The 26,335-nt window shown below is 36.6% G+C and overlaps 2 protein-coding genes across 6 annotated transcripts in view; both read right to left on the reverse strand.

The window, feature by feature from the left end:
* Positions 1-14,140, reverse strand: part of LOC131693720 (NADH-ubiquinone oxidoreductase 49 kDa subunit-like) — a 366,118-nt gene extending 351,978 nt beyond the window's left edge. Inside the window, exon 1 of the mRNA XM_058981806.1 lies at positions 14,073-14,140. The gene's annotated coding sequence lies outside the window, so the exon portion shown is untranslated. The remainder of the gene's footprint in view (positions 1-14,072) is intronic.
* Positions 1-26,335, reverse strand: part of LOC131693718 (rap guanine nucleotide exchange factor 4-like) — a 352,448-nt gene that overhangs the window by 277,129 nt on the left and 48,984 nt on the right. For 3 of the 5 annotated variants that reach the window (XM_058981803.1, XM_058981802.1, XM_058981801.1), the window contains exon 2: positions 299-345. The exons of the other annotated variants lie outside the window; for them this stretch is intronic. The gene's annotated coding sequence lies outside the window, so the exon portion shown is untranslated. The remainder of the gene's footprint in view (positions 1-298; positions 346-26,335) is intronic. 5 annotated transcript variants of the gene reach the window in all.

Consider the following 26,335-nt stretch of genomic DNA (forward strand, 5'->3'; position numbering starts at 1 on the left):
AAATGTACTATGTTTCGTCTCGTTCTCGGGGGTACCGGGTGTTGCATGAACGTAATTTTTATGAAAAAACAGCATATTTAATGGGTCCCTTTTTCTTCCGGTGATGACCGGTCTGAAGTGTTATAGAACAAAGTTGAAAGGGTCTGCATATTACATATTTGTTGCCCTGTAGTTTTATACAAAATTGAATACAGAAAAGAATACAGATGATTTTAAGCATATCTATAAAAATGTTAACCGTTCTGCAGGGCGACATTGTGTTAGGGCTTTCTTTATATTACTAATGCTTATTACATACCCAATTGTTGTTAGAAGAAGTTTAATTTCCCAGCATCACGGAATTACCTAGAAGAAGAATAAAAATACTATTAAAGAGTTTGTAAAGAAGTTATAAGTTATGTGACTCTTTGGATTTATAGTTGGATTATTTAATTAGCCGCAATTAAAAACAGAAAATCGAACTTTACCTAAGTCAGGCATTGTGTCCTTATGTATAAAATTGTTCAATCTTTTTTTTTCCTTAAATTTGTCCCTTCAGTATCAGGCGTTTGATTACCAAAACAAGTGCTAGTTTACGCTTTCTCGTCAGCAAGCATTTGCCACAAGATAGCATCCAGCGACAATATGTATAATATAGTTATTTTTTTAAAGAACACCCAACATCTTATCTATGGATTGCTCGAAAAATGAAAAGAATAAAATGTAGCTTTCGTGTCTTCATCAGAGTTCTAAGGTGATTCGTCTTTGGCAGTAACTAGGTGAAGAGTGAGGTAAGCGTGCAGCAGACTTCGAGGAAGAAAAATGACAGCGCACAACTTTGTTTACCCACTGAAATCCAAGCAAACATATGGAGAGAACTAGTAAACAATGCTGTGGTTTCTAAAACCAACATGGCTGATCGGCGTTTTTGAGGATCGTATCACCTGAGAATAAAAACTCCTTGAGTACAACTCTATCTTGAACCAGTAGAAATTCAATTTCTAAGTCTTTCTAAAATTTGAACCACCGAGTAAAAAAGGGTCATTCAGGGTACACAATCATTCCGTAAACATAGTTCAACATTAAATTTCATATGTCCAAACAGCATTCAGTATATTTCAAGTGTCAAGCATGTTTTGCTTCGGACATTTATTTCCACCATAAAAGAACAAATGCTTCCTAATTCAACCAGATAGCTGGACATCATCACATTAACGTTACAATAAGCAGCCCTGGCATTTACAGAATGACAAAAATGTGCACGTCATGCGCCATCACGTACACATTTTCGTCTTTCCAGAGTAAATACCAGTGTCAGATTAATGCAGCGAGACGACTGCACCGTCCTTGGCTGGATAATCTCATCCGACTGTTTAGAATGTCACTTATCATTTTAATGTGCTGCTTTCACGCCAGAAAAAAAATCTTCCCGTACAACACAATGCATCCATTATGCTTCCGTTGGCTACACCGAATACGTGTGCCTTTGTAGTTGGCACAAGTAACATCCGCGCGCTTCGCCGTGAATTGTTGAGATGGGATAGATGGGATGCAATACCCGTCGCTGTTGGCGTTGAGCTGGAAAGCGAAAGAATTCACTCCATTTAGTCCAGCCAGAGAGGGTACCGGAGGAGAAATGCAAGAAAGCATCATTGGGTGGGCGGGAGTCGCGCGCGAGCGGTTTATTTAAGTGCCTTTCACGTCCATCCCGGCCCAGTCAGCCCGGCGCATAGCCCTACCGCGAAGCCGCCAACAGCAACGCCCCGACCAGCGCGCGTACCGGTATGCAGTAGGTAAATCCGTTAATGTATTCCTTGGCACAGGTAGCTTCGTTGAGTAGATTGCAACATAAAACCAGCATCCGGAATGTCCCATCCAGAAGGCTGGTCTGGTCGGCTGTGTGTGTGAATGTGCTATGCTTTAAGTCACATTCCAGTCCATGGGTCTAAATCAGCTGGCTCGGTTAGTTTTATGGAGTTCAGTTTTGCTTTGAGAACAACGCTGTTACTTGCATCATTCTTTCTGCCGTGGGATTTTTATTCGGTGTAGCCGCTCTTGTTAACCACACTCTGTGTGAATAATATTATAAAAAGATTTAAATTGTGACTTCAAACATTGTTCTAACAGTGATCAAGCACGGAACGATAACGGTGAAAATAGGTCTATAATAGGTTCAACAGCTCCCAACACTCGAATCGATCGCTTTTCAATATCAAAGCTATCACTGAAGCCGAGAATAATAATTGAACGGTGTAATAGCTGAATACTCAGGAGTCCATTACAAACAGGCAGCCGTGCTGCTGCCTGTGACTTTATCACTCATTCAACCGCACAATCACGTTCACCATCGATGCGCACTATCAGTGCCATCATCGTGACTGGCCGGTCGTCGAAATCGTCGTCCTGATGAAGGTACACGCGACGCGACAGGTCCAACTCAAACTGTGTCAACGATCCGGCTTGACCAGACCCCATCCATTCGTGGCCATCCGAATGCCTGAAGGGTTCGTGAAAAGGGGAAAGACCTTTATTTACCATCAAAAGCCAGTAGCAATGAGAATGAGTACTCACGTCCACATGACTGATCGGGAGCAACGTGCCGGCGAAGTGAGCACCGCAAAAAAAAACTAGCAGTCATGGCAATCACATCGACGACGGCGATGATGACATCAGCTTTTAAGGTTGACAGGTCCGACGCAGAGATTTGTCTCCCACACTTGAACGAGTGGTTTTTGTTGTTCAACTCTGACGGGCGGTGTTCAAAATCTGTTATATACTAGCAGTCAGTTATTGTGGTCTGTATTGCAATTGTTGGGAACCCAATTAAACAGCTGTAGTCATGTAGGAGGTGTAAACCTTGCACAGAGGTTAGTTATTGTAAGGTGAATTGATTTCGACAGTAGATTTGATTCGAATAGTTGTTCACAATCACCTGTTTGAATTCGGAAATTCGGTAAATTGGAACTCATGAGTACGAAACGAAACCGCTGGCAACCCTATTTCAACGAATGCAATCTGGCAGCGACCTACTGGGATGGGGCTTTACATTGCTAAAACCCAAACAAACCAATGTTTGGGTATTTGCAATAAGTCTCAACAATTGCAAATGAAGTACCCCATGAAACATAAATACGATAGTCATATGGACATTTGGCATGTGCTCGTTAGGTATAATGGGCCTTAGACATAATGGACGTTAGGCATAAAATGTCACGTTGATGTGTAACTAAAATAATTCATTTTCGACGGCGATGACGTCGGGTGGTAAGAGCGTGAATGTTTACACTTTTTAACTGATAGAAATGAGCTGTAAGCTAATTAAACCCGATAAACAATGTATCCTACTGTATAAACTTGAAGAAATGTTTGCTCAAATAAAAGAAACGAATGCTTAGCATGGGAGAGCTCATGTGTATTTAAATATAGAAAATGCACATGTACTTTGATTAATAGTTGCTTACATGCATATGGTAATCGTTCAAGAAGAAAATATTTGAAGAACAGCTCATGAAATGAAGAATGATCAATTTTATTATTATTCAATCAACGAAGGTACAAATCTGGCTGCTTCTACAATGATCTTTCCCTATGTTATTCAAATCAATAGTTAAATTATTTTTGCTTTCAAAGTTTAAACTACGCAAACTATCTGACGCAAGACAAGAGAGAGAAAGAGAGAGAGAGAGAGAGAGAGAGAGAGAGAGAGGAAATGTTCTATTAATAATAAAATTTATTGAGGGGTATACCCGAACTAGTTTAAAGCTAATGTCTCTAAAACAAATACATGAATTTCACATTGTCAATTATTCATCATCATTTAGTTACAATAATATCGGCAATATATCAAATTGGCTTAAAATGAGTTTTGACAAAAACTATTCACTTAAATGAAGATGTTTCCAGCCCTAATTTTGGAATAACACGAAAAACAGGGAAAAAAATATCTCTCTCGTTAAAACTAAACGAGAAAATGTACTAGCATAACATAGATTTTACTAACCCGAAGAAAACGAATACACTGAAACCGCCATTTACGATCCCTTTTTACGTAATATTTGATTTACGTAACTTTTTCTACGAACTCAATTCGAAATAGAAACGAAGTTCGCAAAAAAGTTTGAGTACGTGCAATACCGTATGAAGTTGTACACAGTTTCACATTTTGAGCTAACTATTGGTAATAAAAGTTGAGTATTTTCGGAATAGGGCTGATGAGTGCATAACGGAAATGGATGTCTGACGCCATTTTGAAATCCAAGCTGGCGAATACCGGTTTAGATAAATTTTCTATAATCTCAACCAAGGATGCAAAATGCCTACCTTTTCTGCGGCTATAACTTTTATGCCTACATTCTCATTTCTCACACGACGCTGCTGTCGTTCGCTAGTGCAGGACGCCCAGCGCTGTACGGCAGTCTGTAGGCAAAGCAGTAACATGACAATAAAATACTGTCCCCAGTACAGCCACCAGACACGAGCGGTACAGCTTCTATTTCCTTATTTTATCTTAATATTTTTAATCTATTCAATATTTTTAATCACAAACGACGACAATGAATGTGGTTCGTTTACGCCACGACCGGCATCAACGCTTTCGTGTTCGAGCCTCTCCCTTTGACTATGCAGAGAAAAATGTACAAAGCGAGAGAATAAGCTTTACTGCGCCACACTCTCACCGAGAAGTCGGAGTACAGCAGCAAAACTAAAATGTATTCTACTGCTGTTCGGAAAAATGTACTCGGTTTGGCTACCGTTCTGGCAAGAACTGTAGTGATGCGTCGCCGTAGCGGGCTGTACGGCTTGTGCAAATGTAAATATACCGAAAAAAAATGTAGTTTACCGGTACCGTTAGCATCAACCTCAACAATACAGGGGGACCCAGGGATATTAAGACAGTGCAGGTAATTCGGACCCCTCGATTTCTCAGAAAATCGTATCACTTTCTGACTGTCGTACATATTCGTAGAACCACTATTCTAAACCATTAATTTTAACAGCTAAATCTAATTCTTTGGTTTTTTTAGAAAGGAGATACATTGTGTTTCATTTTTTTGCCATCCTCAAAATAAAAATCTTTATGATGGTAAAACCGTGATTAAAGCAACAAATAAAAATGAGGAAAGTGTTTTGAAAAACTAGAGGCTCCTATTCTATGGAATATTTTTTGTTTGGTTGAAAATTTGAACAATTTTTTTCTAGACGTTCACAACTTTTGAGTGAAATGAGCGTACGTGGCTATTCGGACCGCCTATTCCATCGACCACCGTTCAGCGGCTTGCGGCTACGCACACGATTGCACACTAGAGTGACAGGAAAAAAATGACCCCTATCGGCCCACCCTTGAGTCGATTTCTAGTCCCACCAGGAGTACTTGTTCCAAATTTGAAGCAAATCGGACAAGTCTAGCTACCGGACCAACGTGCCTGAAGTTTGTATGAGATTTTTCAACATTTTACATGGAGAAAAGCCACTAGCTCACATTTTCGCCGCTAGGTGGCACTGTTCGCATCGTATTATCACTGTAAGTGAAAATAAGAAAGATAATTTAATTGTCTACAACTTTGTCGAAGACTACTAGTGAATCCGGCTTTGTTAAAAGAAGTTATTAAACTTTTAGCGAAGTGATGTCTGAGTCAGTTTTCCATAGGGCCTATCAGTGCATGGTTGTGCATCAGTACTCGATTCTCACGAACTAATCATTTTTGTGAAATAACCATTAGATTTAGCTCAATAGTATGTTCAGAAGAATTATAGTAAATAATAGGAGTCATGTTTTGGTTAGAAAATTTTTGGTTCCACCTTGTACCGCATAGAGGGCGCCAACACTAACTTTTCAACGGAGAGAGATAGAAAATAGGTGTCTTCCACAAAGTTGTAGAACAGGCATTTTGCAATAATTCTCCCGAACATCTCGATATTCTATCTCACTTCTACGAAAAGTTAGCGTTGCCCTCTATGCGGTCACAGTTGGAACTAAAATTTTCCAACCAAAATATAACTCGTATTATGTGGTATAATTCTTCTGAACATACTATTGAGCTAAACCTAACTGTTATTTCACAAAAATGTATAATTCGTGGGAATCGAGTACTGATACACAACCTTGCACTGCTAGGCCCCAGGGAAAACTGACTCAGACATCACTTCGTTAAAAATTTAATAACTTCTTTTAGCAAAGCCGGATTGACTAGCAGTCTTCGAAAAAGTTGTAGACAATTAAATTATCTTTCTTATTTTCACTTACAGTGATAATACGATGCATACAGTGCCACCCAGCGGCAAAAATGCGAGTTAGTGGGTTTTCTCCATGTAAATTGTCGAAAAATCTCATACAAACTTCAGGCACGTTGGTCCGGTAGCTAGACTTGTCAGATTTGCTTCAAATTTGGTGCAAGAGCTCCTGGTGGGACTAGGAATCGAATCAGGGGTGGGCCGATTGAGTTTTCAAAAAATCATTATTTTTCTGGGCAGTCTATTGCACACGCCACTGCGAAGAAAATACATGATGCGCCAATCGACAGCTGTGATTAACCAGATTAAATTTTCGTAGCGCAATTTATTTTTCTTTTGCATCTTAAGGAGTTTCTCTAATACATATTCCATAGGTAAACATAATTCCATTGCAAAAAAAATAATTGACGGTATGAATTGCCCCGTAGAGAGGTCCGAATTGCCTCTACATTGTAAGTTTTGCTAATCGTCGCCTGGCGCTGTCATGGAGCTTTTGTGGAACTTTTGGGGCACCAAAATGTAGGTGAGGATTCAAACTAACAATAAGGACCTTTGACCGCCAAATTTTTTGACATCAATCCACCTAAAAGGGCGATTTTTTCAGGTAGGTCCGAATAGCTCCGGGTTCTCCTAAGTATTTTTTGGAATTGGGCTGACGACTAGATGACGGAAATCGATGTCTGAAGCCATTTCACAATCCAAAATGGGGACTTTCGGCTTAGATAAACCATCTTTATCCTCAATAACGACCGTATTTTCAGAAATGGATCAACGAGAAGATGACGAAAATCGATGTCAGAAACCATTTTGTAGACGAAGATGTCGACTTCCGGTTTAGATAAATTCTCTATAACCTCAACAAAATGAATATTTCCGAAATGGGAAAATTATGTAGTGGATGTATAGATATAGCGATGCCATGGTTACAGAAAATTTTGCTCAACCAGAAGTCACTGTCTTGGACTTCAAAATAACGTCACTTATCGATTTCCATCATCTAATCGTCAAGTCAATTTCAAAAATACCGTAATGGTTACGTTTATAAAGAATATAGCACAAGCCGGAAGTCACCATCTTAATTTTCAAAATGGCGTCAAACATCCATTTCCATCATCTACTCGTCAAGCCCGTTCCAAAGATACCCATTAGACCGGCAACAATTTTGACTTTTTTTTCGGAACACTGCTAATTCAAATGGTAATTGGATGCACAGATAAAGTGCTAAATATGAGCTTTTTCCGATAGCTCTAGTTTACCCACAAGCGATTGCATATTGATTAGAGGTTCCCCCCAAAAGTTATTTAACTTTTAAGAGAAACCGATTTTTTGAAAATTCCTTTTCTAAGCATGTGCGAGAAAGAGAGGCAACGCATAACTTTATTTAACAATATATTTTTGATGCAAAATCGGATCAATTTGAAGTCCTCGGCAATATTGATCCTTACACCTTAATATATCTGCAGATTTTGGAATGCACAAGATGACACTGGCATTTTATACTGAATTTATTGATTCTATTACCTAATTTTCATATATTTTCACATGCAAACTTCAAAACTCTTGTGAGTGAACTAGAGTTTTCAGAAAAAGCTCATATTTGATAAATGCTATATGAAGCCAATTACCGTTTGATTTAATAGTGTTCCGAAAAAAATTCAAAATTGTTACCGGTCTAATACCCATACTGTTAAGGTTATCGAGAATATTGCTCAACCGAAAGTCGCCATATTGGATCTCGAAATGACGCTAACCATCCATTCGCAGCATCTGCTCTTCAAGCCCGTTCCAAAAATATCCATGACAAACTGGCCGACCGCAAAATATGTCCATCGCCGATTTGAAAGAAACTTCAGTTGTGTTCGGTTTGGGAATCTCCATGATTTTCTCTAGCAATTGTACTATTTTGATACAAGAGCAAAAGGGCCAAACGAGCGTAGACTTTCTGCGTGCATTACTTTTGTCGGAAAACACGCGGTTTTTGCTTCTAATTTATTGCACGACTGGACGTGTCAGAAACTGGGTAACGAATGAATCCGGAAGTACATATATATACTGTCTTCATAGTTTGGCGGCAATCCGGAACGGAAAAACGCGCAAATTGGAAACAAGCACAATCGGAACGGAACACACTCTAATCAGATACTGCCTATTCTGTCAAATAAATATACACTGAACGAAAATGCACGCATTTAACATAATTATACTACACTTTGATCAATTTTTTTTTTGAAAACTGTATTTTAAACAACAAAACTTACTGAGAACGAGTTACAGGGAAATCATTCACTTCACGAAAAATATATACACTGAAAAAATGTATATACTGAAAACAAATTATGTTAAAAATTTAAATTGCAAAAAAACAATGTTTTTAATTTTTTATGTTTCACCTTAAGAGAAAGGATACATTTTGAATGTAATTGCATGATGGAGAACTTATCGGTAAAAATGTTTTTCTAACAATAACTTCATACATGTTTTTAAATTTCAAACTAAATGACATACATAACTGTAATTTTATAACAGAATATAATTCTAAGCATAACTTTGATTCAAAATGCATTTAACAAAAATATTCCAAAATACAATAGTCGTCGAGATATTTGGAATTTTGCTCCAACAAAAACAATTAATTCGCGTAATTAAGTCCTTTTTTAAAGTTATTCACGTTACTCCACCACAAAATGTCAACAATTTAATGTTTATCGTTTTAAAGACGTAAAAGAAACTTTTTCAGTATATTTGGATCATGGAGAAGCTTTCAATAAAAAGTTTTCCTAACAACAACGTTTGACATATTTTTATAATTCATATTATTTGCAGTAAAAAATACGATATTCGTTTTTAATATGATTCTAAATGCCATTTCAAATTAAAATTTTCTGAAATGCAGTAGTTCATAAATAACAATAGGTTTTTCAAAAGACCCATAATATTTCCGGTAACTTTCCCTTTAACATCAAGGCGATGTCAAACGCTTCAAAGATAAGTTGGATGAAATTTGAATCTTTTACTGGTCAGTGGGAAAAAATTACCGCAAGTCGTAAGAGTTGCAATAAGTTTGTGTTCGCCATTTGATGGTCACATAGCTATAGTGAGATGATTTTTCAAATTACATAAAGTGAAAGGGGTTAAAAAACTCCCGTTGAACTTCTGGGTATTGAGAGAACACCCGCATTCACCACCGTTCAGTACCCAACACCCTCAACTGCGATACTCTTTAATCGTATTAGCCAACTCCCACGAGTGACCGCCATTCGGTTACCATTTCGGCATCATGCTGCGCTGGTTCACCAGAAAGGATAACCTATGCAAACAAGTGTGCCGATCAATAAAATTCATTATCTCATCGTCAACAGCGTAGGTCAATAAATTAAATTCATTGGAATACAACAGCTAAACCAAATCAAACACTCGTGATTCGGACTGCACGGGTGGGTGCGTGGTCATGTGTGTAAACATCGAAAGCCATTGCTGACAATAAGCCAAAATTTCATCGGGTGCGGTCAAAGTGGCTAGCCAGCCAGTTGACCTACACTAAGGATGATGAAAGGTAGCGAGAACCTAGGTAAATAGAATGACCATGAATACGTGATGTGTCAGTGGTTGCGTAAAAATAACAAAACAACAACTCTGGAGATAATTTTCAATAAGGCGTAAGGAACGCAACTCCACCCGCAACACGTTGTAGCAAGCTAATAAGTTATTAGTTCTAATATGGTTTTCATTTTTTACTGTGCACTACACCGGTGTAGTCGGTACTATACTCATTCAAACATGGGTGTAATCGGCCAATCTCTTTGTTGTACTACACCGGTGTAGCACCAGGTAAAAACGAAAGTGCTATAAGATGATACCCATCAAATGTTGACGGGGCGTAAGGTATCATAATACTAATTACCCGAGCAAAGTCTGATAGCAAATTGAGAACTAAACTTGATGTTGTGATGTAGTAGGGAATGATTGCTCAGGTTGTTATCATTTTGGTCGTTTTAACGGTTAAAAGATCAAAATCGAAAGCAGAAAAATTGCACTATGACATCAAACAGAAAACTATTTATGCCATCAGTGAAAGCAAATTGAAAACTTATTGAGATGGTGAAATAATTCATTGATAACAAAATAAGGAATCAATTTGATGTTTGCCAAAGAAATAGAAACAAACATTTTTTTCTAAAATTTTAAGCACATCAAAATGAGATCAAAATATGATGTCATATTTGAAAAAGTTTAAATAAATATCAAAATAAGATTTCAATTTGATGCTTGATATCAAAATATGTTTTCTATTTGCTGTAATTCTGATGTTGGTCTTTGCTCGGGTACGCTCTAGTAGTAATCAAGCTTCTGAAAGATGAATTGAATTCAGAACGCCAAACTGATTCCCAGATCCTTTCTCGTTAGCCACAAAGTAACTCGAATGTTAACATCAGCCACGACTGGACTCACTTCACACAAGCATGCATCTTCAAGCTTCTCAGAAGGCACGCCATCAGACGCGGCGCTACACTGTCGCGCCACCAATAAATCGCTTAAAAATGGCAAAACAGAAAAGGCAAAACTTCATCAGTACCACCATCATCATCATCATCGTCAATAGCGGCAGCAGTGTGCTGCCAAGATTCGAAAACATCGATTTAATAACGAATAAACTACCTACCCCGCATAAAAATCAACAACGAAAAACGCACGCCGACGCACTTTGCTTGAACATGGCGGCGCGGTCATCATCAGTCAGTCAGTATGATGGCGGCGGCGGCGACAGCGTCTGCAACGTTAGCCACAATTAAAAAGCCAGTCGAGAGAGTTTAGAGGAAAAGATCGCGACGACAATCCATTGTGCTGTTTTAGCAACGATATGGTAATCGAGCGACGCACGATCGAGTGGTGGTTGCACAGCAAGTGTGCGATGTGTGACGGTGCGTGAGTTGGGTAAACATTTAAAATATTTTTTTTACTATTTTGAGGTGACTTTGTAAAATTATACATTTAAGTACAGAAGAAATTGTCCGGACTAATCGCACAACAACATTGCAATGTACTTAAAACTATAGTTGAAACTGTTGTATTTTTATTCACATTTATTTTCCGCCAATCTCTGTCCGCACTGAGTGCCTATCATCGACACCAAAGACGCGACTACACCATCTGGACCCTAGATATCGGCCAATCAACATATAAACTGGGACTAACGGCTTTATGTCGCTTCCAAAGGAAAACGTGACTCGATATTTTGCAACCCAGAAAATCCCAACGCCTTCGGCTGTGATTGAACTCAGGTCCATGAGAAGCAGCTACGCTCACCAATCTTCCATCTATACTATATTCGTACTATTATTGTTCTTATTATAGTTATTTCAGCTATTGTAGTTATTGTATATATTGCAGATTTACCAAGCATTACTAAGTGCAAATATATCGATACGATTTTTTAATTATGGAACTTTCGTTTCGACTTGTCTCATCAGAATCCGACACTCACACTTAGTGCCAGAACCAAGCTAGCGCCGAATTGACACTAGCTCCAACAATGGAGACATAATTTGTGAACCTGGGCAAACCTCTAATCAAGTGTGATATCCTACAAGAAAAGGAGTTCTGTTAAGCTGATAAAAACCAGCGAAATCAAAAGTTTGTTCGACTTTGCAAAGCAATGCAAGATGCACTACGCTATATTTCTTCCTAAGGAAAAACATTTTTAGGTGAAAACAAATGTTTCTCCACTAAGAAGCTGGTGGCAATCCGGCGCTAGTTTAGTCCTGGCACTAAGTTTGTGTCGAATTCCGATGAGACAAAGTCGACACGCAAATTCCACAACTAACTTAATTATAGGTTTTGAGTTCGTTACGCGCAAAAGTAAGTAAAAGTAAGTAATTTAAGCTTACCTAATTTATTATCCTTAGAGATGAATATAGAATATAGTTTGTTTTTTGTTATTTTAACTACTCACTAGACCTGAATTCCGACACAAATTGTTGCGTTGTATAATAATCCAGTTGATTCATTCTGAACGAGAACTAAGTCGTGTCTTTTAATTAAATTCTTTTTAATTAATGGCAAGATTCTTTTCTGGAGATTCTTCTACTTGTATAGTTGTCGCGTCATAAGCACTCCAGTGATCAAACGCTTGCTTGTCCTTCCATAACTGCGGATACCTTGCCAAACCACCCAATTTTACACAAATAGTATTTTTTTGTGTTTTGACGTCAGTGCCAATACCTTATTTAATACCTACTTTTTGGTGACCACCATCGTCAATGCGATAATCATGTGTTCTTCCTGGGACGTCATCATAGCCCAAGGATAGCATAAGGAAGTCTCAAGGGTTGCATGTTTGAATCCTGACTCTGGGCGAACTTTTTTTTCTTAAAATTGCTTCTGTTTAACTCACCATTTTGATCTGTTTGTCCCGTTGGATACCATCAAAAAGTTTACTTAATTTTAACTTGTCTCCCTTACGATTAACATTGTTCAAATTATGACCCATGATTGGTTGAAGGTGTCATTTTACATAATCCCTATAATATGCAGCACAAAAAAATTTCGCATTTATATCACGAATACAACCGATAGTGTTTCAGATGTTGAGTCAGGTTTTAACTAACCATAATTCATTCTTTCGAAACAATTTAGCTTCCTTTGTTCATTTACCTTCTATGCATTCTTTCAATAGTTGCCGATAGCATATTCCAGAAACGCCGGATGCGCCAAAATTCATAAAATCTTCGATCGTGTATAAGTTTTTAGTAGAATTTTCAACAGAATAGAGTAATGTAGACAGAAGTGGGTCACGCTTTGATTTTTAGTTGTGAAATGGTGAAAAATCAAACTTTCGCAATGTTATTTTCTAATCGCGCTACTGGGTTTCGATTTTTTTTTTCTGGTTTTAAAAACAGTATGTTTTCGTGTTTTTGAAATAGGAGGGCGAGGTGGACCATCCATCTTTTCCTCTCAACAATATATTTACATAAAGTTGAATGTAGATCTGGGGGTTTTCGGGGGTCGCTAATTACTAATCCGTTCTCAGATTCATCAAAAAAATAAAATGGCGCGTTCAAAATGGCGTATTTAAAATGAAAGGCAAAAATTCAAAACGACGGATTCGAACAACACACAACAGTCGGGTTAAGCTTCGAATCATTAAAAATGTAGATCTAGGAGTTTTTGGAATAGACAATTACTGATAAAAAACCAACTTAATCCACCTAGAAGTGAGATGAGACATATCTTACACATATCACTGTCTGATCATTCACCAGCTTGTAGAACTCATGAGGAGTGGGCACCCAACTAGAAGTGGGATGAACACAGATTCAAGTTACGTACGAATAAACCTTGAATGAGCTGAACAAATTATAAAAACCTGTTTTAATCCACCTAGCGGTGCAATTGTGCCTTTCTCATTTCTCTAAACTATGGCACGGAGGCTTTTTATGTTCAACATAATTGTGGAAATGTCCATTAGATTCTTAGTACACTTTGCACTTATACACAATGGCATGCCAGCCACGAACTTGATGAGCTACGTGTCGACGGTGAAACACTTGAAACAAAAAAATATCATACTCCATTAGCCTAATCAGCATTAGATCAATGTTATCTGCTTGCTAACTCATTTTGTCATGCGGGGATGGGTATGTGAGGAGGGCGAAAGTCCCATGAACGAACGACTCCCCAGCTTAAATTGGTATGCTTTGTAATATAGTGGTGGTTTAAAGATAATGGGGTTGAAAGGGAGGGGTATGAGGTGGTGGTCTGAGGGGTGATTTAAGGAGATTTTTAAAGGAGGAGAGTGAACAGTAGAGGGGGGTGTAACCCCTCTCCGTAAACCATCAACTACGCCCCTGTTAAAATCCAGAAACCTTATGCGAGTCGAAAAAAAAATTTGGCCGGGATTAGGTTGACGTTTTTCAGAGTGATTGCATAACCTTTCTATATGAGAAAGGCAAAAATGTGCAAAATCCAAAAAAGTGAATCTTCGTCAATTTTTTTTCGTGTTTGCATCAAATCTCGACGTTTTATGCACCTTGAATACATTTAGCATCAAAAATAAAAATTCTATTTTTAATTTTTCCTATAGTTTTTATGAGAAATTTCTGTGTGGGCGCACTCTGAAACCCGTAATTCCGGAACCAGAATTCCGATCGATCCAAAATTCAATAGCAGCCGATGGGAAGGTTGCACCTTTCATTTGAGACTAAGTTTGGGCAAAACGGTCCAGCCATCTCTGAGAAAAATGAGTGACATTATTTGACACATACGCACATACATACACACACACATACACACACATACACACACATACACACACACACATACACACACATACACACACATACATACACACATACACACATACACACACACATACAGACTTTTTCCGATCTCGACGAACTGAGTCGAATGGGATATGACACTCGGCCCTCCGGGCCGGGATTAGGTTGACGTTTTTCAGAGTGATTGCATAACCTTTCTATATGAGAAAGGCAAAAATCATTAAAACAAAGAAATAAAATAAAATAAATAAACCCAATTAGTTCATAAAATTGAAAATTAGTTAATATCAAAAAAGAGTATATTAAGTTTAGTCGAAAGAACAAATTAGATAAAATGAATAACAGGAAAAACTGAACAGAGTTAATATGATTGATAAAATGGAGAAACTGAATCAAGTGCATGAAATCGAAAGAAATAATAAAACGAAAAAAAAATGAGAAAAATTACTAAAATGAATAAAACTAATAATACAAATAAAATGAAATAAAAGAATTAAACGAATTAAACGAGTTAAATAAATTGAATCAATAAAACAACTACATGAATACAATTAATAGAACGATAAAAACGAATGAAGCAAATAAAACAAATAAAACGAAGCAGAGCAATTGAAACAATGAAGCTAATAAAACGATTAAAACGACTACAGTGGAGACCCGATTTTATCAGCACCCGATTTTATCAGCCCCCGATTTTGTCTGCCTCCGATTTTATCAGCTTTTTGACCCACTTTAATAGGTTTCATATGAAATTGACAGTTGGCAGTTTGATGGGCTCTAGCAGACGAACTAAGTTGAATTCGAGTAAATCCTTTCTTTGGCATATATTTCTTATCTTAGAAATCCAAAAAAATGCAAAAATAAAAATATCAATTTTTTTTAAATTTTGCACTGTCAGACTCCCTTAAGGGGAACTTAAATTACTTAAGTAAATAATCAGAAAAGGTTGCGTGGTTATATCTAAGAACCAACGAAGAATATTTTAAGAGCTTCGGTTTATTAAAAAAGACAGAAAAACATATGTCCCGATTCTATCAATGTCCCTATTTTAACAGCTTAAAATTCGCCAAGGGGCTGATAAAAACGGGTCTTCACTGTAAAACGAAAAAAACGAATAAAACCAATAAAATAATTAAAACGGATAATAGATAAAAAGATAAAATGGATAAAATGATGGATAAAATGAATAAAATGGATAAAACAGATAAAATGGATGAAATATATAAAATGGATGAAAAAGATAAAATGGACGAAATGGATAAAATAAATAAAATGGATAAAGCAATAAAACGAAAAAAACCAACGAAAAGAATAAAACAAACAAACCGATGAAAACGAATAAAACGAATAAACTTAATAAAAAGAATAAAACGAATGAACGAATGATGCGAATAAAACGTAATAAGGGTTCAAATGGATAAAATGGATAAAATTGATAAAATGAATAAAATGGATAAAATTCATAAAATGAATAAAATGGATAAAATGGATAAAATGGATGAATTGGATAAAATGGATAAAATGGATAAAATGGATAAAATGGATACAATGGATAAAATGGATAAAATGGATAAAATGGATAAAATGGATAAAATGGATAAAATGGATAAAATGGATAAAATGGATAAAATGGATAAAATGGATAAAATGGATAAAATGGATAAAATGGATAAAATGGATAAAATGGATAAAATGGATAAAATGGATAAAATGGATAAAATGGATAAAATGGATAAAATGGATAAAATGGATAAAATGGATAAAATGGATAAAATTGATAAAATGGATAAAATGGATAAAATGGATAAAATGGATAAAATGGATAAAATGGATAAAATGGATAAAATGGATAAAATGGATAAAATGGATAAAATGGATAAAATGGATAAAATGGATAAAATGGATAAAATGGATAAAATGGATAAAATGGATAAAATGGATAAAATGGATAAAATGGATAAAATGGATAAAATGGATAAAATGGATAAAATGGATAAAATGGATAAAATGGATAAAATGGATAAAATGGATAAAATGGATAAAATGGATACAATGGATAATATGGATAAAATGGATAAAATGGATGAAATGGATAAAATGGATAAAATGGATAAAATGGATAAAATGGATAAAATGGATAAAATGGATAAAATGGATAAAATGGATAAAATGGATAAAATGGATAAAATGGATAAAATGGATAAAATGAATAAAATGGATAAAATGGATAAAATGGATAAAATGGATAAAATGGATAAAATGGATAAAATGGATAAAATGGATAAAATGGATAAAATGGATAAAATGGATAAAATGGATAAAATGGATAAAATGGATAAAATGGATAAAATGGATAAAATGGATAAAATGGATAAAATGGATAAAATGGATAAAATGGATAAAATGGATAAAATGGATAAAATGGATAAAATGGATAAAATGGATAAAATGGATAAAATGGATAAAATGGATAAAATGGATAAAATGGATAAAATGGATAAAATGGATAAAATGGATAAAATGGATAAAATGGATAAAATGGATAAAATGGATAAAATGGATAAAATGGATAAAATGGATAAAATGGATAAAATGGATAAAATGGATAAAATGGATAAAATGGATAAAATGGATAAAATGGATAAAATGGATAAAATGGATAAAATGGATAAAATGGATAAAATGGATAAAATGGATAAAATGGATAAAATGGATAAAATGGATACAATGGATAATATGGATAAAATGGATGAAATGGATGAAATGGATAAAATGGATAAAATGGATAAAATGGATAAAATGGATAAAATGGATAAAATGGATAAAATGGATAAAATGGATAAAATGGATAAAATGGATAAAATGAATAAAATGGATAAAATGGATAAAATGGATAAAATGGATAAAATGGATAAAATGGATAAAATGGATAAAATGGATAAAATGGATAAAATGGATAAAATGGATAAAATGGATAAAATGGATAAAATGGATAAAATGGATAAAATGGATAAAATGGATAAAATGGATAAAATGGATAAAATGGATAAAATGGATAAAATGGATAAAATGGATAAAATGGATAAAATGGATAAAATGGATAAAATGGATAAAATGGATAAAATGGATAATATGGATAAAATGGATAAAATGGATAAAATGGATAAAATGGATAAAATGAATAAAATGGATAAAATGGATAAAATGGATAAAATGGATAAAATGGATAAAATGGATAAAATGGATAAAATGGATAAAATGGATAAAATGGATAAAATGGATACAATGGATAAGATGGATAAAATGGATAAAATGGATAAAATGGATAAAATGGATAAAATGGATAAAATGGATAAAATAGATGAATTGGATAAAATGGATCAAATGGATAATCCATTCAAATTGATAAAATGGATGAAATGAATAAAATAAGTAAAATAAATACAATGAAATTACAATAAATTGAGTTGTGTCAAAATAAAATTTTAGATGAAAGTAATGGAATGAATGACTCAACAAAATAGTAGGATTATTAAAATGAAGAAACTGCAAGAACAAAAAAAAGAATAAATGAAAGCAGTTAATAAAATAAGTTAAATGAATGATATGAATAAAATGCAAACCTTGAATAATCTAACCGGGATGAATCCAAAACATGAATCGAATAAAATAGATAAAATGAATGAAGCCTTACATTTAATTGATTACAAAGCAGTCACTTTGAAGTCGTCATTTTAGCTTGCGAATTGTTTCGTTCGGAATTTTCGTCCGGAAGGTTTGAATGTATGAATCCCATACAAATCAGTACAATGAAAAAAAAATCCAAATTATCAGAATAAATATTTAATTTTTTAGAAAAGCAAGAGGCCATTGAAAGTGTCCTTGGGGTTCAGGGGGTTTTTGGCATACGTTTTACACGGATGTGAATATTTCATTAAAAATTCAGATACGAGATAACTAACGCAGATCTGTTTTCAAAATGTTCTTCTCAAACATCCATGTTACCCATCTTCAGGGTTTCAACATAGATTAGTAATATTTTTCTCATCGTACAAACTATCTCACTACTACAAATATTTTTTTTTTGCCAAGAAGTATGCGATATCAAATTTGTTTCTATCATTCGCACTCAAAAAACTAGGAGTGGGTAATGTCCGGGACGTAACCGCGGTGTTGACGTAGGACTAAACTTGGGCATATCATATGACATTCATAGATAATTTGAGCCAATGCAATTTTTGAATGAATATTTACTGAAAATTTCATGTCGAATGAGATTGCCACATTCACTGATTTTCTAGGACTTGCAAAAACTTTCGGGTTTGTAGATTAATTTGATAAACATTTGCTTATATGAATCACTGGTAAATGTACTCAAGAATTGACAGGCGCAAACTTATTAAATGGAACTTTCTAATTCAATTCTTTCTCCATTATGTTTTCATCCTAAAAAGAACGGTTTGTAGATAACTATGTTTGGTGATACCAGACGAGAATCCTTGCTAACGATTCGAACCTTGCCCGAATTCGCTTCTGCTGCGTACATACACGAACATTCCCCTTTCGCAGCTCACATCGAATGAGCATTGCATATCGGAATGCGATCTCTTTTATAAACTTCTTAGTGCAGATGGTAGTCCATCCCTTTGTGCGACAAATGAAAATATTTTCATCATTCGTTTTGGCGTGGCATTCGCTTAGTAGCAGGGTTGCCACATTCACTAATGTTCTAGAAAGATTTGCATTGTAGATTAATTCGATAAACATTGGTTTATATGTGTCATTGATAAAGTATCCTCAGTAACTCAATCCAAGTTATTAAAAGGAGCTTTCTAAATAAATTCTTTCTCCATTATATTTTCATCCTAATAAGAACGGTTTGCAGATAACTATTTTTGGTGATACCAGACTTTCTAATTCAATTCTTTCTCCATTATGTTTTCATCCTAAAAAGAACGGTTTGTAGATAACTATGTTTGGTGATACCAGACGAGAATCCTTGCTAACGATTCGAACCTAGCCCGAATTCGCATCTGCTGCGTACATACACGAACATTCCCCTTTCGCAGCTCACATCGAATGAGCATTGTATATCGGAATGCGATCTCTTTTATAAACTTCTTAGTGCAGATGGTAGTCCATCCCTTTGTGCGACAAATGAAAATATTTTCATCATTCCACATTCACTAATGTTCTAGAAAGATTTGCAAAAACCACCATTCAAAGCACGGCTAATTAATGCTTTTACAAAATCATTTCTATCAAAATTTACGGTAAAATCTACGGAATCTACTACACAATTGTTTTAATTATTTCCCAACAAATCGCGCAAAAATCTGTTCCGTACAGCACAGCGCAAATAATTGACGTTGGAAAACAAATCGGCAACTTCAGCTGCCAAACACTTAGAAACGATCGAAGCATTTTTCCGTTAATATCACTTTTCTGACTCAAATTGTTGTAGGTATTTTATTGCTTCCGTCCAATTGGTCAGTTTATTGGTTTTATCGCACATTTTTCGGATATTATTATAGAAAATAACTAACCCGATAAGAGGGAAGTTATTTTCCAAAGCACGAAATGGAAATTTCAATTGTAATTCTTCTGAGAACGATTTTGTGGTCCTAATAAGGACCGTTTGTTGTGAATATTATTTCGCCGTTTCCCGCTCGGCATGATGATTATTCGCTTGGCATGGATAGCGCACAGATTGGTATTTTCCAACAAACTAACCAGGCAGGCCTCGCTGGCTTCTTAAAGGGCCATTACGGCTGAGCTCCGGAAGAGTAGGTTTTGAAATTCTGTGCAATCTCACGGACCAGGCACTGGAAGAGCAGCTTGCGAATTAGTAACTCTGTCCACTTCTGAGAGCAATGAATTTCACGCAGGGCGACGACTGTTCTTGGTTGGCAGCGATAAGGCAGTAGCTATGATTTGGTTGGTGGTCAAAATGCAGCTTCTCGTTGAGCAGCACACGTACGTGTGTTCTGCTCTGTGGCTTACACACGTCTGGCTTTAAGAAAAACTGTGACACCCATATTTATAGGTTTTAGCATTAATGTTGATTCGCATTAAAAGTAGTTTTTGAACTTTTTAAACAAGTTTTACATAGCAAACAAGGTATCAATAGCAAGCGTTGAACGTTTTCCTTCCGATTTATGAAACAAAATTAGTAATTCCTCGAGTAGGAGAAAAGTTATTAGAGTTCAAAGTGTACGTAACGCATCCGTTTTGAAAATTTTGAAATGACACCCAGTATAGTAAAGAAAGACGTAAGTCCTACGTCAAAAATGTTGGGTTGGCTTACTTCTGCATACAGCACTCTATTTATCCCTACTAACATCTCACTCCCCCCGCGGCACTTGTGGTGTGCGCAGTAGTATAAAAGGGTCCCTAGCAATAACAAGCATCGGACTAACATTCTTATTGATCAATGAACAAGTGATGTACAACAACAAGGTAATTCCATTACCTGAAGGTGTACATTGAAGAATGATTTACTATTTATAGGAATTATTATCTGGCTATTCACTGTGATGGTGTTGCAATCAGCAGTGCTCGCAAAATCTCAAGCTCACGACAACTAGAGGCGCAACAGTAACAGTAATGAAGAATGAAGGCCGAAATAGATATTCATTTTTTAATCTAACCTACAATCTAATAAACCTCCAAAGTTTTAATGTAAAATATTTGTTACCTAAACTTTTATTGTAAATTTACTGGAAGAATTCGGCGTCGAACAAAGTTAAATTAGTAATAACAATAATTTCTATTGTTCAATCGTTGTGTGACGGTTAAATACTATTGTTACATTTTATTGGTGAAGAGCTATCGCTGGGCTTGTAAAAGTTTTTATGGACTTTTTTATGGTCGTCACTATTTTTGCTTGAGCCGATCATTACCAGCGTCTCCATAGAGTACCTCTCGGTCGACCGCTACGACCGTAGACGTGCTAATTTTTAATCGCATAGATCCAAAAGAGTAGAGACAACCATAAAAAGTTCTTCGATAAAAGTCCTAACTTTTCCCCATCGTGTTTCCAGCCGAACAATGAGAAACGACTCTCGTAAACCATAAATTAGTCTACCATAATACATCCGAGTGAAGAAAGACTATGGAGACAGAATCAACACACGCGCAGCTCAAAGATTTCACGTTCTCTCTGTTTTGGATTTTCGAAGGTGGGCTGCACAAATATGGTCTTTGTGCGAAGTTGAATAAATTGTTGGTGGCGGTGGTGGCGTTGGCAGCAGCCGCGCTCAATTACGTCGATCGGGTCGTGCGGAGGACGTACATATGTGGGTGATGATTATAATCCGCGAATCGAAAATCAATGCGCGCGGGTCGGCAAGAGGGCACACTCTTTCGTCGAAGACCGCTCCGTCACGGCGATCTACGCCAGTTTAAACAACCGAGTGAGGTCAGCCTTGTGCTGGTGAATGCGTTTATCCCCAGCCGAATTTGATTGAATAAGATTTATTCCGCCTAAATTGACAGCGATTCTATTTGGGTGTAAGCGCCTAGCCTAGTAGCCTTTCTCTAAATGTTTATTTTCTACACATTTAAACCTGGGAACAAAAGAATCCATTATGAAATGAAACGCAAAGCCGCCTGGCCGGTTGTTGTTCGAAAACGCAGATAATTACCGAGCCAATTGTCAATATATAATCCCCGGGGCTCGGCTAACGACATCTAAATTCAGTATTAAGAGTACTTCGACCCGCACTCATCATCTGTCGGTTCCCACCGGAAAAAAATAACTAAAAGACACTCAGCAGCGGCGGCTTCCCAGCCTTGCGTGCTGCGTGATGATTCGCATTGAAAGCGACCGCCGCTGCCGCTCCATTATCCAGCACCGAAACTGGCAAAATAAGGCAATGCTGGTTCTCATGCCGGCTAACTCGTGAACAATAGACGAAGCCATTAATAGTTTAGCAATTTCGCGAGCAATGGATGAATAAACGTCAAGACGGAGGAAAAAAAACGGAACAATTTGTTTGCACCCTGGTGGAATGCCGCCGGTTGCACTACATGGCGAATGCCGAAAGACAATTGTTATGATCGTAAAGTGCATTGCCATCGCATCCAATCAAGCAGCACGGAATGGAGTGTCAGCAAGTGGTGCGCCGCGGTGGATATACGGCGGGGGTGCATCTTCCAGGTTGGCGAGTTACGTGAGTTCTGCTCATGATCAGCAAGGTAGGTTACTTGTGATGTTGCATGTCGGGTTCTATCATACTTGTCATATTTCCGGCTCGGATCCGCTATACAGGGCAACACTTTTCCGTTTGATTTTATAGTGTAATTGAAGCAGACATTTTTAACGAGCTTTTGTGTGCTCGTATAACGGGAAAATAGTTGTTATTTGTTTAGATTTTCCGACTGGTAGCGGAGATTTAAGGTCATGGGTTCATTGTTCACTTGAAGAACATGTTCCGAGAATTTGACAACTAATCGCTCTACAATGTAGTCAAATCAGTCGGAAAATGTGGCGGTATTCTAACTCGGGTCTGCCAGAGTTCCGGCTTAAATACAACCGATCCGCCGCGGAATCGGTTGTGTCATTTAAACCGGGATTTGTATGCTTGTCCAATTTAGTTTCATAAAGTGACGACTTCAATGAACCCACAATGAATGAGGTTCTTGTTTGACAATTCTCGGTGCACTATGCTAAATTTCTCCCGAAGGCCCTAAGCAAAAGAAGGGGTTTAAGCCACCTCCGATTTTTTTAAAATAATTTAAAAAAGCGTTTTTCGGCGATTCTTAACAAATTTGTAACTCGAACAAAGTAATGAGAAAAAGTTGAATAAGATTACTATTTTCAACCACCAAAAACAATAGTCACGAAACTCAGCGTGATTTGTGTTTCTGCCCGAGCCAGCGCGAAGCGAGCGACAAACATAGTTGATTTTATGTAGTGAGCCACGTCTGATGAACAAAGGAAGCGGTTACTATAATTCTTGCCGTAGTGATGTGGAGAGATGAGTGAGTATCAGAAGCAAGAAGTGGTGTTCCAGCCCAGTGCACCATGGGCCAGAAAGCGAAAAACTAGAGACGGGTAATGTCCGGGACATAACTGCGATGATCATATTCTTAAAATTCTGCTTGTATCTCTTTCAAATGACTAAATTTTACGCATTAAGTTCGATTCACCGGGCTCAGCGAAATTTTCCAGGGGATCCCATTCGTTAGTCTATTCAATAAAACAATTTTATTAGCGAGTTCTCCGCATTGAATACAGGTCAATAATTTCATATGATTTCAACAAGCAGACAATGTACTTGTATGACAGGTGGGAGTATTTTGAAGTGGTTTTAGTGGAGGTAACAACATAAAATCGTGTATTGGACATTTTACAGTGTTTCTCCTTAACTCCGCAAAACCACGGGGTTGGCAGCAGAGGGTTAAGTTGTTTGGAAGAGATGACAGTTATTATATGATAACTAAAAATATAAAATTGTCCTATAAATTGCAAAGTTATTACCGTGTTAACCTGAAAATTTGTCATTTCATTCATATAGGAACAATCATTGAAATTATGTCAATTTATGCTTTGCAAGATTTGAAATAACTTCGAAGTGTGGCCACGACACCCCTGTTATGTCATATATATTACCAACCCATCTTTTTTCATTATGCATTCGTTCTAATAAGGACGGTTTGTAGATAACTAAGGTGATAAAAGACGAGAATCTTTCGAAACGATTCAAACCTTGCCGACGATTTGTTGCTACTGCGTACACACATACGAACATTCCCCTTTCTCAGCTCATACCAAATGAGCACGCTTTGCATCAAACGAATCCCTTTTATTAACTTTGTGCGATAAATGAAAATATTTTCATCATTCGCTTTGGTGTAGCTTTCGCTTAGTGCCAGAGTTGCCACATTCACTGATTTTCTTGGAAGGATTTGCAAAACCCTTCGAGTTTGTAGATTAATTTGAAAAATATTTCCTTATATAATTATTTTTAATTATTCAAATTAATAAAAGGAACTTCCTAATAAAATTCTTTTTCCATTATATATTCATCCTAAGGACGGTTTGCATATAACTATGACATAAATCCATCCACAATTAACAGCGCTAACGGAAAATAGGCACCACTATTTCTTTACAAGAATTTTGTTAGTCCTGAAAAGGACTGTTGGCAACATTAGAGACGCGTGAATTTACTTATCTTTTTCGGGCAGCTTTCTTGGCAGGTTTGGCGGCCTTCTTTGACTTTGGAGTCTTTGGCTTGTTCGCTGCAGCCTTCGATGTTTTGGTGGCATTTTTAGTGGCAGTTGCTACCGCCTTTCCAGTGACTGCGTTTCTTAGCAGCAGCCTTTGGCTTATTGGCCTTCTCACCGCCACCACCTTCACCAACGTTTTTCTTCTTCTCTCCGGTGGTAGCCGGTTTGATTGGTCGTCCAATGCAGCTTCTCAATGGACGACCTAACACCTAGCACGCACGTCCGTTATGCACTGCGTCTTACACACGTCTGGCTCTGAGAAAAGCTGCGACACCCCTATTTATAGGTTTTATCATTAATGTTGATTCTCATTTAAAGTAGTTTTTGAACTATTTAAACAAATTTTATATAGCAAACAACGTATCGGTAGCAAGCGTCGAACGTTTTCCTTCCGATTTATGAAACAAGACGAGCAAGCCGTTTAGTAGAAGGAAAGTTATTAAGGTTCAAAATGTACGTAATGCACTACTATCGCTTTCTCGCTCGTACTCGTGCCGTGCTTTTCCGTCCGGCTTCTAATGGCATAACCAAAACGAATATGCCGGCTTTTCCACCAACTACTCTCGTCAAGCAACCCAATACGAATAATCATAGGAACAAACATGCAGTGGACCTATATTTACAAATTTTCATCATTTTATTGTTCGGTTGGTGCACCATATTGACGGCTCTGTGCGGGATGGACTGAAAATTTTCACTTTTCCGAGTCGTTTTCGAAAGATTTTTCAAAACACTACTTTTCCGTTGATAATGAATATACTACATATTCCAAAATTTAATACAACATTGGTACAAATATTTTCGACAAAATGCCGAAGAAATTGATTAAATCCATTCAGTACAACAAAAGATATAAGCGTTCAAAATCTTACATCATTTTTCTTCCGAAATTTTGAAAAGGGGCCCCTATATTGAAAGGTAAGTCGTTAGTCACGACAAAAACCGTTTAAGATAGAGTTTCGGCATTTTCAACAAAGTTACTCAAAATTGATTTCTCTACATTTCTTTAGAAGATTGAATTCTTCTAGCTTTCTTTTTTTTTATTTCAAAAATTGAGAGAGCCACCCTAATTTTGTTTTCCTCAAAATGAAGGGCACTTATTGTAGAGAATTTGTTCCAAAGACACTGAATGTCAATCACTAACGGTTTATAAGTTCTGGATTTTCGACCAAAAAAATTAATTTGTGGCCCATGGTGCAATGCGGCGATTATTGACGAATCGCATTCGTGATGCGAAATATTTTCTCAAGGTAAAAAAGGAGGTTAGATTCAAGGAAGTCACCTTTATCGGGTCTGACCAAGTCGGGCAATCAGTAGTTATAGCGTTGAACAAATTGACCCAGGCGAAACCATTCGTTTTGAATAATTTAATCAACATGGTTGTGTGTGACAATGCTTTTAAGATTAATTAATTGAATAATTCCTAAGTGAGATATATATGGACGATGGAAAATAAATGTTCGACTACAAGATCAGATACCACTTAATTGCACCATGTTTTTGTGGTTGGAATGTCGGTGGACCGATCCATTTCCTCATACCTGACCCTGCAGTACAAACACATAATGCGATAGCACCAATAAAAAGGGGAATTTTTTGCAAATATCAAGGAC

The sequence above is a fragment of the Topomyia yanbarensis genome, chromosome 3 (assembly GCF_030247195.1).
Source record: "Topomyia yanbarensis strain Yona2022 chromosome 3, ASM3024719v1, whole genome shotgun sequence".
Lineage (NCBI taxonomy): Eukaryota > Metazoa > Arthropoda > Insecta > Diptera > Culicidae > Topomyia > Topomyia yanbarensis.